The following is a 17,474-nucleotide window of genomic DNA, read 5'->3' as shown; positions in this document are numbered from 1 at the left end:
TCCAGATTTCCACTCCCCTTTGTGTGAATAAGTGTTTCCTGTCATCATCCCTGAACAGCTTAGCTCTAATTTTCAGGCTATGCCCCCTTGTTCTGGACACCCCCAACAGAGGAAATAGTTTCTCTCTATCTACCCTATCAACTCCTTCAATCATCTTAAACACCTCAACTAGATCTTCTATACTCGAGGGAAGACAAGCCTCGTCTATGCAACCTGTTCTTATAATTTGACCCTCTAAGTCCTGGTTCCATTCTGGTGAATCTGCGCTGCAGCCCCTCCAAGGGCAATATATCCTTCCTGAGTGGCAGTGCCCAGAACTGAACACAGAACTCCAGATACAGTCTATCTGGAGCTTTATATAACTGTAACATAAACTGTTCCATTAGGCTTTTAAATAATTTTTTGTTCCTGTCCTCTAGTTTTTAGTGATTCCTGTACACAGACCCCGAAATCTCTCTCTGCTCCTCCACACTTCCTCACTTTTCACCATTTCAAAAATATTCTGATCGAACTTTCTTAGGTTGAAAATGGGTGACATTACATTGAACTCCATCTGCCCCAGTTTTGCCCACTCACTGAATCTCTCAATGTCCCTTTGCAACTTTCTGCTCCCAATTACACTATTTACTCTGCCACCTAACTTAGTGTCATTCTCAAACTTGGAAATATGGCTCTCGATTCCTTCATCGAAGTCATTGTTAAATCCAGTGAAAAGCTGAGGTCCCAGTACAGATCCCTTGGGAACACCACTTGTCACATCCCAACAATCAGAGAACATTCCCTTGATCACTATTCTCTCTATCCTAATTCCCAACCAATTACCAACCCATGTCACAAGGTTACCTACAATTCCATGCACTCTTCCATGAATTCCAAGACAAAGTAACCCGCTTGATTGGCACCCCATCCACCACCCTAAACATTCACTCCCTTCACCACAGGTGCACTATGGCTGCAGTGTGTAGCATCCACAGGATGAACTGCAGCAACTCACCAAGGCGTCTTTGACAGCACCTCTCAAACCCACGACCTCTACCACCTAGAAGGACAAGAGCAGCAGGTACATGTGAACAACACCACCTGCATGTTCCCCTCCAAGTCACACACCATCCTGGCTTGGAAATATATTGCCGTTCCTTCATCGTCGCTGGGTCAAAATCCTGGAACTCTCTACCTAACAGCACTGTGGGATAACCTTCACCACACGGACTGCAGCAGTTCAAGAAGGTGGCTCAACAGCACCTTCTCAAGGGCAATTCGGGATGGGCAATAAATGCTGGCCTTGACAGCGACGCCCACATCCCATGAACGAATGAAAAAAACCTCTCATTTTAGCAAATAATCTCCTGTGTGGAACCTTATCAAATGGCTTCTGGAAGTCCATAGAGACCACCATGTTATGGATCGCCTCAAAATTCTTTACTAGATTGGTCAGACATGACCTACCCTTCATAAATCCACGCTGACTCTCTTTGACAACCTATAAGCAATGCCATGGAAGATCTACCAATGATAAGTAGTTGTCTTCTAGCCGACCGTATTCAGTCCTAGATAGATCAGCCAGTTAGTCACAGTCAGTGCAGCTCCCTTTCCTTCACTTAAACTTGTTGTACAGCCTCCTGCCTCAAATTGACCCAGTTTACAAACCTCTTGTGAGGTCTGATCTCATTGTGACGCTCAGTGTGAAGGTGAGGCTTGCTCTGTGACCTCACGGTGTGACCCATCCAGTTAAAGGGGCCTCACCTTGATGAAACAGAGTTTGCCACATTAACAGCAACTTGATGAGGCCATTCAGCCCCTCGAGCCTGTTCCACCATTTAATTAGATTAAGGCTGATCTATATCATAACTCCATTTACCCGCCTTGGTTCCATATCCCTTAATACCCGTACCCAACAAAAATATATCAATCTCAGTTTTGAAATTTTCAATTGACCCGCAGCCTCTTTTAGCGGGGGGAGAGTTCCAGATTTCCACTCCCCTTTGTGTGAAGAAGTGTTTCCTGACACCACCGCCGAATGGCCCAGCTCTAATTTTAAGGTTATGCCTCCTTGCTCTGGACTTCCCCAAAGCTGAGACCACAGTACAGATCCCTGGGGAACACCACTTGTCACATCCTGACAATCAGAGAACATTCCCTTTATCCCTACTCTCACTGTCTCCTACCTCCCAACCAATTACCAACCTATGTCACAAGGTTACCTACAATTCCATGCACTCCCATTTTAGCTAATAATCTCCTGTGTGGGATCTTATCAAATGCCTTCTGGAAGTCCATGTAGACAACATCCACAGACACTCTCTGTCCACCGTATTATGGATCGCCTCAAAATTCTTTACTAGATTAGTCAAAAATGACCTACGCTTCACAATTCCATGCTGACTCTCTTTGACAACCTATGAGCAATGCCTTGGGAGATCTACCAATGCTAAGTAGTTGTCTACATTTACAGAACAGGGAGTGAGCACCAACTCAAGGACTGGGAGCAGCCGGTCAGTGAGGGACAACAGGGAGGGACCTGAGAGTGGGGCTCAGTGACCAGCAGTAACCAGGCTCCAGGCCCCAGACTACCGATGAGCAACGCCATGGAAGATCTGCTAGTGACATTACATTGAACTATTCCACCCAACTGTGCATCAATATTACTGGGTCTGTTAAACTTCATATTGCTCATTATGAATTTCACAAATGATGATACAAGATAAACACGCTGAGACAAACCTTTCAATTTCCACAACCTTCTGTCTAATCTGCTGGTTGATGATGTTTCCATGTGTTCTCTTCACAGAGTAAATCTGTTCAGATCTTCTAGCCGACCGTATTCACTCCGAGATAGATCAGCCAGTTAGTCCCAGTCAGTGCAGCTCCCTTTCCTTCACTTAAACTTGTTGTACAGCCTCCTGCCTCAAATTGACCCAGTTTACAAACCTCTTGTGAGGTCTGATCTCACTGTGATGCGTAGTGTGAGGGTGAGGCTCGCTCTGTGACCTCACGGTGTGACCCGTCTAGTTAAAGGGGCCTCACTTTGATGAAACAGAGTTTGGCAAAAAACATTGGGCTTTATTTATGTTTCAATGTCTTGACGCGCAAGAATCAATAACAGATTTCCACGTGGTTACAACCCGGAGAACAGGGCGCGCGGGCGATGGGCAGTGGTGGGATTGTTTGCCTTCAATGATGTTTTGTAGTTGTATTCGTTTACAAAATCGAGAATGTGAGTAGGCCATTCAGCCCCTTGAGCCCGTTCCTGGCTGATCTCTACCTCAACTCCATTTACCTGCCGTTAACCCATATCCTTTGATGAACTTAGGAACATACCATATCCCTTTGATGAACTTAGGAACATAGGAACAGGAGGAGGCCATTCAACCCTTCAAGCCTGTTCCGCCATTCAATTAGACCACAGCTGATCTGTATCTTAAATCCACTTATCTGCCATTGGTTCCTTAATCCTTAATGCCCTTACCCAACAAAAATCTATCAATCTCAGTTTTGACATTTTCAATTGACCCCCAGACTCAACAACTTTTTCGGGGGAGAGAGTTCCAGATTTCCACTCCCCTTTGTATGAAGAAGTGCTTCTTGACATCACCCCTGAACACTCTAGCTCTAATTTTAAGATTATGCCCCCTTGTTCTGGACTTCCCCTACCAGAGGAAATAGTTTCCCTCTATCTACCCTATCAAATACTTTAATCATCTTAAACACTTCAGTTAGATCACCCCTTAATCTTCTATACTCGAGGGAATACAAGCCTAGTCTTTGCAACCTGTCCTCATAATTTAACCTTCTAAGTCCTGGTATCATTCTGGTGTATCTGTGCTGCACCCCCTCGTTGAGACAAACCTTTCGATGTCCACAACCTTCTGTCTATTCTGCTGGTTGATGATGTTTCCTTGTGTTCTCTTCACAGAGTAAAGCTGTTCACATCTTCTAGCCGACCGTATTCAGTCCTAGATAGATCAGCCAGTTAGTCACAGTCAGTGCAGCTCCCTTTCCTTCACTTAAACTGGTTGTACAGCCTCCTGCCTCAAATTGACCCAGTTTACAAACCTCTTGTGATGTCTGATCTCACTGTGATGCGCAGTGTGAGGGTGAGGCTCGCTCTGTGATCTCACGGTGTGACCCATCCAGTTAAAGGGGCCTCACCTTGATGAAACAGAGTTTGCCACATTAACAGCAACTTGATGAGGCCATTCAGCCCCTCGAGCCTGTTCCACCATTTAATTAGATTAAGGCTGATTAGAGCCATGTATTCTCTTCACAAAGTAAATCTGTTCATAACTCCATTTACCCGCCTTGGTTCCGTAACCCTTAATACCCGTACCCAACAAAAATATATCAATCTCAGTTTTGAAATTTTCAATTGACCCGCAGCCTCTTTTAGCGGGGGGAGAGTTCCAGATTTCCACTCCCCTTTGTGTGAAGAAGTGTTTCCTGACACCACCGCCGAATGGCCCAGCTCTAATTTTAAGGTTATGCCTCCTTGCTCTGGACTTCCCCAAAGCTGAGACCACAGTACAGATCCCTGGGGAACACCACTTGTCACATCCTGACAATCAGAGAACATTCCCTTTATCCCTACTCTCACTGTCTCCTACCTCCCAACCAATTACCAACCTATGTCACAAAGTTACCTACAATTCCATGCACTCCCATTTTAGCTAATAATCTCCAGTGTGGAATCTTATCAAATTCCTTCTGGAAGTCCATATAGACAACATCCACAGACACTCTCTGTCCACCATGTTATGGATCGCCTCAAAATTCTTTATATGATTATCAAACATGACCTATGCTTCACAATTCCATGCTGACTCTCTTTGACAACCTATGAGCAATGCCTTGGGAGATCTACCAATGCTAAGTAGTTGTCTACATTTACAGAACAGGGAGTGAGCACCAAACTCAAGGACTGGGAGCAGCCGGTCAGTGAGGGACAACAGGGAGGGACCTGAGAGTGGGGCTCAGTGACCAGCAGTAACCAGGCTCCAGGCCCCAGACTACCGATGAGCAACGCCATGGAAGATCTACTAGTGACATTACATTGAACTATTCCACCCAACTGTGCATCAATATTACTGGGTCTGTTAAACTTCATATTGCTCATTATGAATTTCACAAATGATGATACAAGATAAACACGCTGAGACAAACCTTTCAATTTCCACAACCTTCTGTCTAATCTGCTGGTTGATGATGTTTCCATGTGTTCTCTTCACAGAGTAAATCTGTTCAGATCTTCTAGCCGACCGTATTCACTCCTAGATAGATCAGCCAGTTAGTCCCAGTCAGTGCAGCTCCCTTTCCTTCACTTAAACTGGTTGTACAGCCTCCTGCCTCAAATTGACCCAGTTTACAAACCTCTTGTGAGGTCTGATCTCACTGTGATGCGCAGTGTGAGGGTGAGGCTCGCTCTGTGACCTCACGGTGTGACCCGTCTAGTTAAAGGGGCCTCACTTTGATGAAACGGAGTTTGGTAAAAAAACATTGGGCTTCATTTATGTTTCAATGTCTTGACGCGCAAGAATCAATAACAGGTTTCCACGTGGTTACAACCCGGAGAACAGGGCGCGCGGGCGATGGGCAGTGGTGGGATTGTTTGCCTTCAATGATGTTTTGTAGTTGTATTCGTTTACAAAATCGAGAATGTGAGTAGGCCATTCAGCCCCTTGAGCCCGTTCCTGGCTGATCTCTACCTCAACTCCATTTACCTGCCGTTAACCCATATCCTTTGATGAACTTAGGAACATACCATATCCCTTTGATGAACTTAGGAACATAGGAACAGGAGGAGGCCGTTCAGCCCTTCAAGCCTGTTCCGCCATTCAATTAGACCACAGCTGATCTGTATCTTAAATCCACTTATCTGCCATTGGTTCCTTAATCCTTAATACCCTTACCCAACAAAAATCTATCAATCTCAGTTTTGACATTTTCAATTGACCCCCAGACTCAACAACTTTTTGGGGGAGAGAGTTCCAGATTTCCACTCCCCTTTGTATGAAGAAGTGCTTCTTGACATCACTCCTGAACACTCTAGCTCTAATTTTAAGATTATGCCCCCTTGTTCTGGACTTCCCCTACCAGAGGAAATAGTTTCCCTCTATCTACCCTATCAAATACTTTAATCATCTTAAACACTTCAGTTAGATCACCCCTTAATCTTCTATACTCGAGGGAATACAAGCCTAGTCTTTGCAACCTGTCCTCATAATTTAACCTTCTAAGTCCTGGTATCATTCTGGTGTATCTGTGCTGCACCCCCTCGTTGAGACAAACCTTTCGATGTCCACAACCTTCTGTCTATTCTGCTGGTTGATGATGTTTCCTTGTGTTCTCTTCACAGAGTAAAGCTGTTCACATCTTCTAGCCGACCGTATTCACTCCGAGATAGATCAGCCAGTTAGTCACAGTCAGTGCAGCTCCCTTTCCTTCACTTAAACTGGTTGTACAGCCTCCTGCCTCAAATTGACCCAGTTTACAAACCTCTTGTGATGTCTGATCTCATTGTGACGTGCAGTGTGAGGGTGAGGCTCGCTCTGTGATCTCACGGTGTGACCCGTCCAGTTAAAGGGGCCTCACCTTGATGAAACAGAGTTTGCCACATTAACAGCAACTTGATGAGGCCATTCAGCCCCTCGAGCCTGTTCCACCATTTAATTAGATTAAGGCTGATCTATATCATAACTCCATTTACCCGCCTTGGTTCCATATCCCTTAATACCCGTACCCAACAAAAATATATCAATCTCAGTTTTGAAATTTTCAATTGACCCGCAGCCTCTTTTAGCAGGGGGAGAGTTCCAGATTTCCACTCCCCTTTGTGTGAAGAAGTGTTTCCTGACACCACCGCCGAATGGCCCAGCTCTAATTTTAAGGTTATGCCTCCTTGCTCTGGACTTCCCCAAAGCTGAGACCACAGTACAGATCCCTGGGGAACACCACTTGTCACATCCTGACAATCAGAGAACATTCCCTTTATCCCTACTCTCACTGTCTCCTACCTCCCAACCAATTACCAACCTATGTCACAAGGTTACCTACAATTCCATGCACTCCCATTTTAGCTAATAATCTCCAGTGTGGAATCTTATCAAATTCCTTCTGGAAGTCCATATAGACAACATCCACAGACACTCTCTGTCCACCATGTTATGGATCGCCTCAAAATTCTTTATATGATTATCAAACATGACCTATGCTTCACAATTCCATGCTGACTCTCTTTGACAACCTATGAGCAATGCCTTGGGAGATCTACCAATGCTAAGTAGTTGTCTACATTTACAGAACAGGGAGTGAGCACCAATCTCAAGGACTGGGAGCAGCCGGTCAGTGAGGGACAACAGGGAGGGACCTGAGAGTGGGGCTCAGTGACCAGCAGTAACCAGGCTCCAGGCCCCAGACTACCGATGAGCAACGCCATGGAAGATCTACTAGTGACATTACATTGAACTATTCCACCCATCTGTGCATCAATATTACTGGGTCTGTTAAACTTCATTTTACTCGTCGTGACTTTCACAAATGATGATACAAGATAAACACGTTGAGACAAACCTTTCAATGTCCACAACCATCTGTCTATTTTGCTGGTTGATGATGTTTCCATGTATTCTCTTCACAGAGTAAATCTGTTCAGATCGTCTAGCCGACCGTATTCACTCCTAGATAGATCAGCCAGTTAGTCACATTCAGTGCAGCTCCCTTTCCTTCACTTAAACTGGTTGTACAGCCTCCTGCCTCAAATTGACCCAGTTTACAAACCTCTTGTGAGGTCTGATCTCACTGTGATGCGCAGTGTGAGGGTGAGGCTCGCTCTGTGACCTCACGGTATGACCTGTCCAGTTAAAGGGGCCTCACCTTGATGAAACAGAGTTTTGCACATCTTGAAATTAAAGCTGGGCTATTCAGTAGTTGTAGAAATGTGGAACTCTCCTCCCTAAAAGGCTGCGGATTCTAGAACAATTAAAGCTGATTGATAGATCAATTTTTGTTCGGTTAGGGTATCAAGGGCCTACTCCTGTTCCTAGTGCCCCTCTGTAATACATTATTGAAACCCCCAGGAGAAACCTGTCTACCCAGAGAGTGGTAGGAATGTGGAACTCGCTACCACAAGGAGTAATTGAGGCGAATAGCATAGATGCATTTAAGGGGAAGCTAGATAAACACATGGGAGAGAAGGTAATGGAAGGATGTGTTGATAGGATGAGATGGGAGGAGGCTCGTGTGGAGCATAAACACCAGCATAGACCAGTTGAGCTGAATGGTCTGTTTCACGTGCTGTAAATTCTATGTAAATAGACAAGAATGTCCACACACACAGACTTATAGAAACCTTGTTTAGCTATGTGCATATTCCCTCTTGAAGACATGCTTTTTTATGTAAAGACAGTGCAATACTTTGAGAAAGCACATGAAGCTGAGACTACCTATGACTAGTTCCTAGCTTTTACCAACCTTCTATTGTCATTTTTCCCAGAAACCTTGCCCTCTCCTGCAGATTCTCCTGTCTGCCTGCCCACAATGTGCAATGCCTCCTCTTCAAGTGTGTTAAGGGTTTTCAGCGCTGCTGCTTCTCATCTGGTTATATTTCTTTGGTGCTGGTTGTCGGCCTTTGGATAGAGAGAAGTCAATGTTAAGGGCATCTGAGTAGCATAGACATTTCCCACCATATGAGTGTGTGCATCCCATGATGATGATGAGATATGGAGGTGCATTGTTCCTTTAAGTGAAGGCTAGCTTGAAGACTAGCTGTGGACCTTGTGTCAACAGGAGGTCAGGAATCTCAACTCACTGGAGAGGAAGTTACCCTCCCCTCTCCCAGCATCGATTTCACTTTCATTGGTTGCAGTGAGCTCTTCTTCACATCAACCAATCCTGTGATTCTTTCTCAGCAGGGAAGGGGTTGCAATGAGCTGTCCTTCCCTCCACTAGTCCATGGAGGGATTGTAATGAGCTGCTCATCCTTCCTCCAGGCTCTGGAGCTGAACCCTGTTTGACACTATTACCCTCTTCCAAATCATACTGCAAACTGCCCTCAACTCCTACACTCTGTTTTCTCCCTTTTTCCAATTTTTAGTTCAGTTTGATTTGCCATCCTCCCCCTAATTTCATATCTCTTAATCTCTTCTAGTAATCTCCCATGTGGAACCTTGTCCAAGACTTTCCTTATGTCCATCCACACTACAGCCACTGTATTTCCCCCATCTATCAATTCTGTTACCTCCTCAAAGAATTCTATGAGGTTTTGATTTTGAAATCCATGCTGTTTACTTCTAACTATTTTCTCTTCATCCCTAGGTACTTTCATCCCTAATCAAAATCTCTAAAAATCTTCCCTGCCACAGATGTTAAGTTAACTGGCCTGTAATTACTCAAATCACTTCTTGCTCCCTTTTTAAAAATGGGTACTACACTGGCCACTCTCCAGTCCTCCAGCACACATCCACACTCAATAGGGAGCTGGACCAGTTCCTGACTGGGGCAGAGATAGCATCATACAGAAGGTGAGTGTCTTTATAGTTAACACTTGGTCCATGTGAACTCCTGGACTGATTTCGATCACCTGAAGGGGTCGAAGAGGAATTTTCCAGAATATTTTTTCCCTTATTGGCCCTGGGGTTTTTTCTCTGTTTTTTTCTGCCGCTCCCAGGAGATTGCATGGCTGTGGGGTGGGGCGGGGGGCGGGGAGGGAGGGAGTGATTAATTAGTCACCATGCTCCAGCCATCATGAGTATGGGGCAGGCATGATGGGCCAGCTGGTCTTTTCCTGACCTTTTATTTCGTATGTTCGTAATAGAGCCCTGAAATATAATTTCTAGGGCTTTTGCAATTTTCTTCCTCAGGATCCTAGAATGTATCCCATCAGGCCCTGGCATTTTGTCTTCCTTTAGCATAACATCTAAAATTTTCCTTTTATTCTTCATAATATTGCTCATCTCATTCAACCTCTTCAGGATTCACCTCCTCTCTGATGTCCTTCTCCTTAGTAAAGACCAATGTGCAGTACCTATTAAATACCTCTGCCACTTATCGCTCACCATCTACAAACTGACGATGCTGCATTCTCAGAGGTCTCACCTCATTTTTAACAATTCCCCTTTTACTGATATACTTGTAAAATACATTACTGTTTGATGTGTTTTGAATTCTTTTCCTCATACTCCCGTTGAGCTTTCCTTATCCCGCCCTTAATTCCTTTTCTTATTTTCTCGTATTCTCCTTTCAGTTTTTCATTATTATTTTTATAGTCCTCATAGGTCCTCTTCTTCATTTTCAGTTGGTTTCTAACCTCTTTATTTATCCCTGGCATCCAAAAACTACTAACAGTTTGCTGTTTTTTTACTGGGATACAAGTGAAGGAATGTTGAGTACAACTATAACTTAAATTACAAGTCTGTACCCGTTACACTTTAAGTGTAATTACACTTTTTGGGGACTGTATCAGCTTTCTGAAATTGTTGGTCAGCTTTTACTAGTTTTCTATGTTGGCTGTCTCTTTCTGCTCTAATTTGTCTTCATTCTTAAAAAAAAAGAAAACATATTTGCGCAAGCTCGATTTCTTGTTCTTGGTTCGGGTTACTACAATGGAGAGGTCAGCTGGTTGGAATCATAAAGGCAGAGGTTTGTTGATAATGATAGTGGGTCTGACTGGGACTCGGTTACAAGCAGAGTCTGAGCTCTATACTGGTCCTTTTCTGTTCATTATTTTCATTAATGATTAAGACATGGGCTTACACAGTGGCATTCTTCGCTTTGCTGATGTTGAGTCAATAGGTCGCATTGCTCTCTCCCTATCTCTGATTTAAATAAGGTGGTGAACGGATTCTGCCATGACATGTGTCATTTGATGCAGACAAGTGCAGAGTTACGCATATGAGGTTTGCAAACCCTGAGACTACCCTTACAATGCAGGGGTGTCCATTATGTGAAACCGATCAGAAAGAGACCTTGGGTTAATAATTAATTAATAGGTGTACAACAGTGTTTTGCAGCTGCAAGGAAGGCAAACAATAGTTTATTACAAAGAATTACAAAGAATATACAGCACAGAAACAGGCCATTCGGCCCAACAGGTCCGTGCCGGTTTATGCTTCACGTGAGCCTCCTCCCACCCCTCTTCATCTAACCCGATCAGCATATCCTTCTATTACTTTCGCCATCATTTGTTTATCTAGCTTCCCCTTAAATACATCCATGATAGTCGCCTCAACTATTCCTTGTGGTAGCGAGTTCCACGCATTTGTAGGAGCATTGAGGGAAAACAAAGAGCATTATCCTCAGTCTATATAAGGTTTTGTATATTTCTTTTTATTCGTTCATGGGATGTGGGCATCGCTGGCCAGCATTTATTGCCCATCGCTAATTGCCCTTGAGAAGGTGGCGGTGAGCCACCTTCTTGAACCGCTGCAGTCCGTGTGGTGAAGGTTCTCCCACAGTGCTGTTAGGAAGGGAGTTCCAGGATTTTGACCCAGCGACGATGAAGAAACGGCGATATATTTCCAAGTCGGGATGGTGTGTGACTTGGAGGGGAACGTGCAGGTGGTGTTGTTCCCATGTACCTGCTGCTCTTGTCCTTCTAGGTGGTAGAGGTCACGGATTTGGGAGGTGCTGTCGAAGAAGCCTTGGCGAGTTGCTGCAGTGCATCCTGTGGATGGTACACACTGCAGCCACTGTGCGCCGGTGGTGAAGGGAGTGAATGTTTAGGGTGGTCGATGGGGTGCCAATCAAGCAGGCTGCTTTGTCCTGGATGGTGTCGAGCTTCTTGAGTGTTGTTGGAGCTGTACTCATCCAGGCAAGTGGAAAGTATTCCATCACAGTCCTGACTTGTGCCTTGTAGATGGTGGAAAGGCTTTGGGGAGTCAGGAGGTGAGTCAATCGCCACAAAATACCCAGCCTCTGACCTGCTCTTGTAGCCACAGTATTTATATGGCTGGTCCTGTTAAGTTTCTGGTCAATGGTGACCCCCAGGATGTTGATGGTGGGGGGTTCGGCAATGGTATTGGCCTGGACTTTCGAAGCTTTTCCTGCCCATTTTCAGGCAGTTTCTGGGTAGGTAAATTCATGAAATATGGCAGGAAGCTGTTCTGCTGTCCACTCTGCCTCCATCACCACTTCTGGGATTTCCCGCCAGAATTGTACTACAGACCCCCAAATAGTCAACGGGAAATTGAGGAGCAAATATGTAAGGAGATTACAGACAGCTGCAAGAAAAATAGGGTGGTAATAGTAGGGGACTTTAACTTTCCCAACATTGACTGGGACAGCCATAGCATTAGGGGCTTGGATGGAGAGAAATTTGTTGAGTGTATTCAGGAGGAATTTCTCATTCAGTATGTGGATGGCCCGACTAGAGAGGGGGCAAAACTTGACCTCCTCTTGGGAAATAAGGAAGGGCAGGTGACAGAAGTGTTAGTGAGGGATCACTTTGGGACCAGTGATCATAGTTCCATTAGTTTTAAGATAGCTATGGAGAAGGATAGGACTGGCCCAAAAGTTAAAATTCTAAATTGGGGAAAGGCCAATTTTGATGGTATTAGACAGGACCTTTCAGAAGTTGATTGGGAGAGTCTGTTGGCAGGCAAAGGGACGTCTGGTAAGTGGGAGGCTTTCAAAAGTGTGTTAACCAGGGTTCAGGGTAAGCACATTCCTTATAAAGTGAAGGGCAAGGCTGGTAGAAGTAGGGAACCTTGGATGACTCGGGAGATTGAGGCCCTAGTCAAAAAGAAGAAGGAGGCATATGACATGCATAGGCAGCTGGGATCAAGTGGATCCCTTGAAGAGTATAGAGATTGCCGGAGTAGAGTTAAGAGAGAAATCAGGAGGGCAAAAAGGGGACATGAGATTGCTTTGGCAGATAAGGCAAAGGAGAATCCAAAGAGCTTCTACAAATACATAAAGGGCAAAAGAGTAACTAGGGAGAGAGTAGGGCCTCTTAAGGATCAACAAGGTCATCTATGTGCGGAACCACAAGAGATGGGCGAGATCCTGAATGAATATTTCACATCGGTATTTACGGTTGAGAAAGGCATGGATGTTAGGGAACTTGGGGAAATAAATAGTGATGTCTTGAGGAGTGTACATATTACAGAGAGGGAGGTGCTGGAAGTCTTAACGCGCATCAAGGTAGATAAATCTCCGGGACCTGATGAAATGTATCCCAGGACGTTATGGGAGGTTAGGGAGGAAATTGCGGGTCCCCTAGCAGAGATATTTGAATCATCGACAGCTACAGGTGAGGTGCCTGAAGATTGGAGGGTAGCAAATGTTGTGCCTTTGTTTAAGAAGGGCGGCAGGGAAAAGCCTGGGAACTACAGACCAGTGAGCCTGACATCTGTAGTGGGTAAGTTGTTAGAGGGTATTCTGAGGGACAGGATCTACGGGCATTTGGAGAGGCAGGGACTAATTAGGAACAGTCAGCATGGTTTTGTGAGAGGAAAATCATGTCTCACGAATTTGATTGAGTTTTTTGAAGGGGTAACCAAGAAGATAGATGAGGGCTGTGCAGTAGACGTGGTCTACATGGACTTTAGCAAAGCCTTTGACAAGGTACCGCATGGTAGGTTGTTACATAAGGTTAAATCTCATGGGATCCAAGGTGAGGTAGCCAATTGGATACAAAATTGGCTTGACGACAGAAGACAGAGGGTGGTAGTAGAGGGTTGTTTTTCAAACTGGATGCCTGTGTCCAGCGGTGTGCCTCAGGGATCGGTGCTGGGTCCGCTGTTATTTGTTATTTATATTAATGATTTGGATGAGAATTTAGGAGGCATGGTTAGTAAGTTTGCAGATGACACCAAGATTGGTGGCATTGTGGACAGTGAAGAAGGTTATCTAGGATTGCAACGGGATCTTGATAAATTGGGCCAGTGGGCTGATGAATGGCAGATGGAGTTTAATTTAGATAAATGTGAGGTGATGCATTTTGGTAGATCGAATCGGGCCAGGACCTACTCCGTTAATGGTAGGGCGTTTGGGAGAGTTATAGAACAAAGAGATCTAGGAGTACAGATTCATAGCTCCTTGAAAGTGGAGTCACAGGTGGATAGGGTGGTGAAGAAGGCATTCGGCATGCTTGGTTTCATTGGTCAGAACATTGAATGCAGGAGTTGGGATGTTTTGTTGAAGTTGTACAGGACATTGGTGAGGCCACACTTGGAGTACTGTGTACAGTTCTGGTCACCCTATTATAGAAAGGATATTATTAAACTAGAAAGAGTGCAGAAAAGATTTACTAGGATGCTACCGGGACTTGATGGTTTGACTTATAGGGAGAGGTTAGACAGACTGGGACTTTTTTCCCTGGAGAGTAGGAGGTTTAGGGGTGATCTTATAGAAGTCTATAAAATGATGAGGGGCATAGATAAGGTAGATAGTCAAAATCTTTTCCCAAAGGTAGGGGAGTCTATAACGAGGGGGCATAGATTTAAGGTGAGAGGGGAGAGATACAAAAGGGTCCAGAGGGGCAATTTTTCCACTCAAAGGGTGGTGAGTGTCTGGAACGAGCTGCCAGAGGCAGTAGTAGAGGCGGGTACAATTTTGTCTTTTAAAAAGCATTTGGACAGTTACATGGGTAAGATGGGTATAGAGGGATATGGGCCAAGTGCAGGCAATTGGGACTAGCTTAGTGGTATAAACTGGGCGACATGGACATGTTGGGCCGAAGGGCCTGTTTCCATGTTGTAACTTCTATGATTCTATGATTCTATGAATTGATGGTAGGTGTTGAATACACTGACCCATATTTGGTATTCAAATGAAATATCAACGATGCAGCTACGTTATCCAATGTACTTTCTATCATTAACACCTTTGCAATGCTGGGCAGCATGAACGCACTAAGCCCAGCAATGATTTCCTTTCCAAGGTGTTAGAAAATCCATATTCCTCTCAATGAATCCGAACTGACACCATATTGGTTAGAAAATTGAGGTCTTTATTGTTCCACAGATAGTGTCTGATCATTTTATATAACAATCATTGAGCAGTAACTAACAGTCTTAAACAAGCATGATATTACCCGTTTAGCGACTGGACAGCCGGAGCGGATGGCCCGTTCCTCATTTTTCCTCGGGAGAGTTACACAGGGTTAGGCCGAAGCCAGCACTAACGTTCCCTGGAAATATATAACTCCCCTTCTCCTCTGACTGTGGGGCTTCTGGCTAAAAGCCAGTCTTTATATACCATATTTCTGCCTGAGGAATGTGCAATTCTGCACGTACTGTTTGCAGGTGGTGGGTTAGATAATAGTATCAGTTCCTCTATTTTCTTATCTGGGCAAGGATGGTCAAGATAATCCTGGTCATCCTGCAACCGGTACCATTTTCACAGAAGCAGAACGAAGGTTCTCCAGAATAGTTGACTCAGGCAGTTTCCTGAGGGTCTGCAGCTTTCCAACTTTCCTGTTATCTCACCACACTGTTCTGTTAAAAGGATCAGTAATTTTCCACTCTGCTGCTTCATTATGCTTTGCACCCTGCCTGGTTTGCAACTTGATCTTATTTTTTAATCTGTTTACAGCTGATTTCATGTTTAATAGGTACTTAGCTTACTAGATAGATTCTTACAGTCCCCACCTTGAGGGGGAAACATCCTTATTGACCCCTCATTAATTACTACTTCTTAATAAATGCGGCTAATTCTAAGTTATCCGCGCTTTTCCCCAATTTCTTTAGCAAGCATCGCAAATAGCATCTAATACAATTAATACTTTCAATACAATTCCTTGAGCACAAATCAAAAACATAGACAACATTCTTAACCAGGGATGCTGTCCTGTATTATAGACAGTTTCCCACCATGATTTAGCCCCAAGGGTCTGTATACCTTTCTCTATTTCCTTGTTATCCTGCTGCATTTTGATCAGATGTTTCTGATGGGTGATACTTCTATCCAGGATGTTTTTAAGACTAAATGATAAGGGAGGAATGGGGTGTCCAAAATGAATTACCGCCTGTAATGCTTCCTGTATTAAGTCCCCACCAATCTTCATTCTGGTGATGTCATGATCAACTGTAGTTACCGGGCAACCCAATGGGACCCTTGTTCGAATTCACGGGAGGGGATTTTACATCCCATTGACCGACACTCCCTACCTCCATCTAATGTTTCTGATCGCACTTTTAAGTGCACTTAATGCTTTAGCAGCCAAAATTTACCACCACTCGTAAACTTTCTGTCTGGAGGGTAATGTTTACTTGCCTTTTTTTATCATTGTGGCCATAACAGGCACCGATATCTTAGCCCCAATTTAGTAATTCTGGTTGGTGTAAAGCAAGATGTTAACCACAAAACTGGACATATGGTGTTGCCTTGTGTGTAATGCTTCTTGTTGGTTGTAACACAATAACCTCCTCTCTCCGAATAAACGACATTGGTCCTTTCCAAATTCAATAGTACAATTAGGGGATTCCTCATCCAGAGTGAAACCACAAGCTGGTAGTGCACTTTGTAAAATGTCACATCTGCACAACCAGGATCCACTTTTTCTGGAACAGCAGGAAGGGTTTGGTGCAATCCAGAACCCTTCTTTTCCCCTTTACTGATATCTTCGATCTTCGGATGATTTACAATTCCTCAAGTATATCCTCCTCCAACAAGCCCATCGATTCCACTTCCAATACTTTCATCAGTTTTACATCAGCGGATAGCAATGGTATTGTCACTACCACAGGAATCAGTCCCAAAAAACAGTCACTCTGCTTGCAAGGCTTCCTAGTGTAATAGACCAATCCAAATCTTTCCACCTTACACCTATCCAAATTCCCATCTGATTTCCAGATTTTCATTTGTTTGTCCAACATAAAATTTGGGATCCAATTGTTTTCTATAGCATTTTACCCCCTTTTGAATCTGATCATTGTAAAAACCCTCCATACATAATTGCCTTTAAGATCGGTTGTTCCTTAGTCTTTGTTATTCCGAATGATTGCCAATATCCCTAACCTGTCTCTCTGCCAGTCGTTCTATTAAAACTAGGGTTGCCCCATGTTCTGATATAACATCCCCCGTCTGCCTAATCATTCCTTTAAGTAATCCCTCTAATTGTTTGTGCATTGTTTTATCATGTTCCCATTGTCTCTATGTGAGTTCACCTAAATCTCTTCCCGATTGCGCTTTGTAAAACTGTGCACCATTTCTCTTAGTGTGATAAAAATCTACATACATTCAATTACATAAATCAGAAGACAAAAGAGACAGAAGGAAACATTTAATTGAGCAGAAATAATCTCTAACTGCAAATTATACAGTGTTTGCATCACCACAAGTTAATTCATGCATCTTTTCCTGCGCCTCCCATTTTAAAGTTTTAGTCTCAATTTTAGATCACGTCTGCACTCAGGCATGTGGCAGGGAAATATCCACATCAGCCTCGGTATCGGTTCCCCTGCTTGACACAACAATCCAAATTGGGCACCTTCTATGATGCAGTTTTCCTGTCATACACCATTAACTCAGGCGAGTTTACC

This window comes from Heptranchias perlo, chromosome 3 (assembly GCF_035084215.1).
Source record: "Heptranchias perlo isolate sHepPer1 chromosome 3, sHepPer1.hap1, whole genome shotgun sequence".
NCBI classification, from domain to species: Eukaryota; Metazoa; Chordata; class Chondrichthyes; order Hexanchiformes; family Hexanchidae; genus Heptranchias; species Heptranchias perlo.
The sequence above is the reverse complement of the archived record's forward strand: the minus strand, read 5'-3'. Positions refer to the sequence as shown.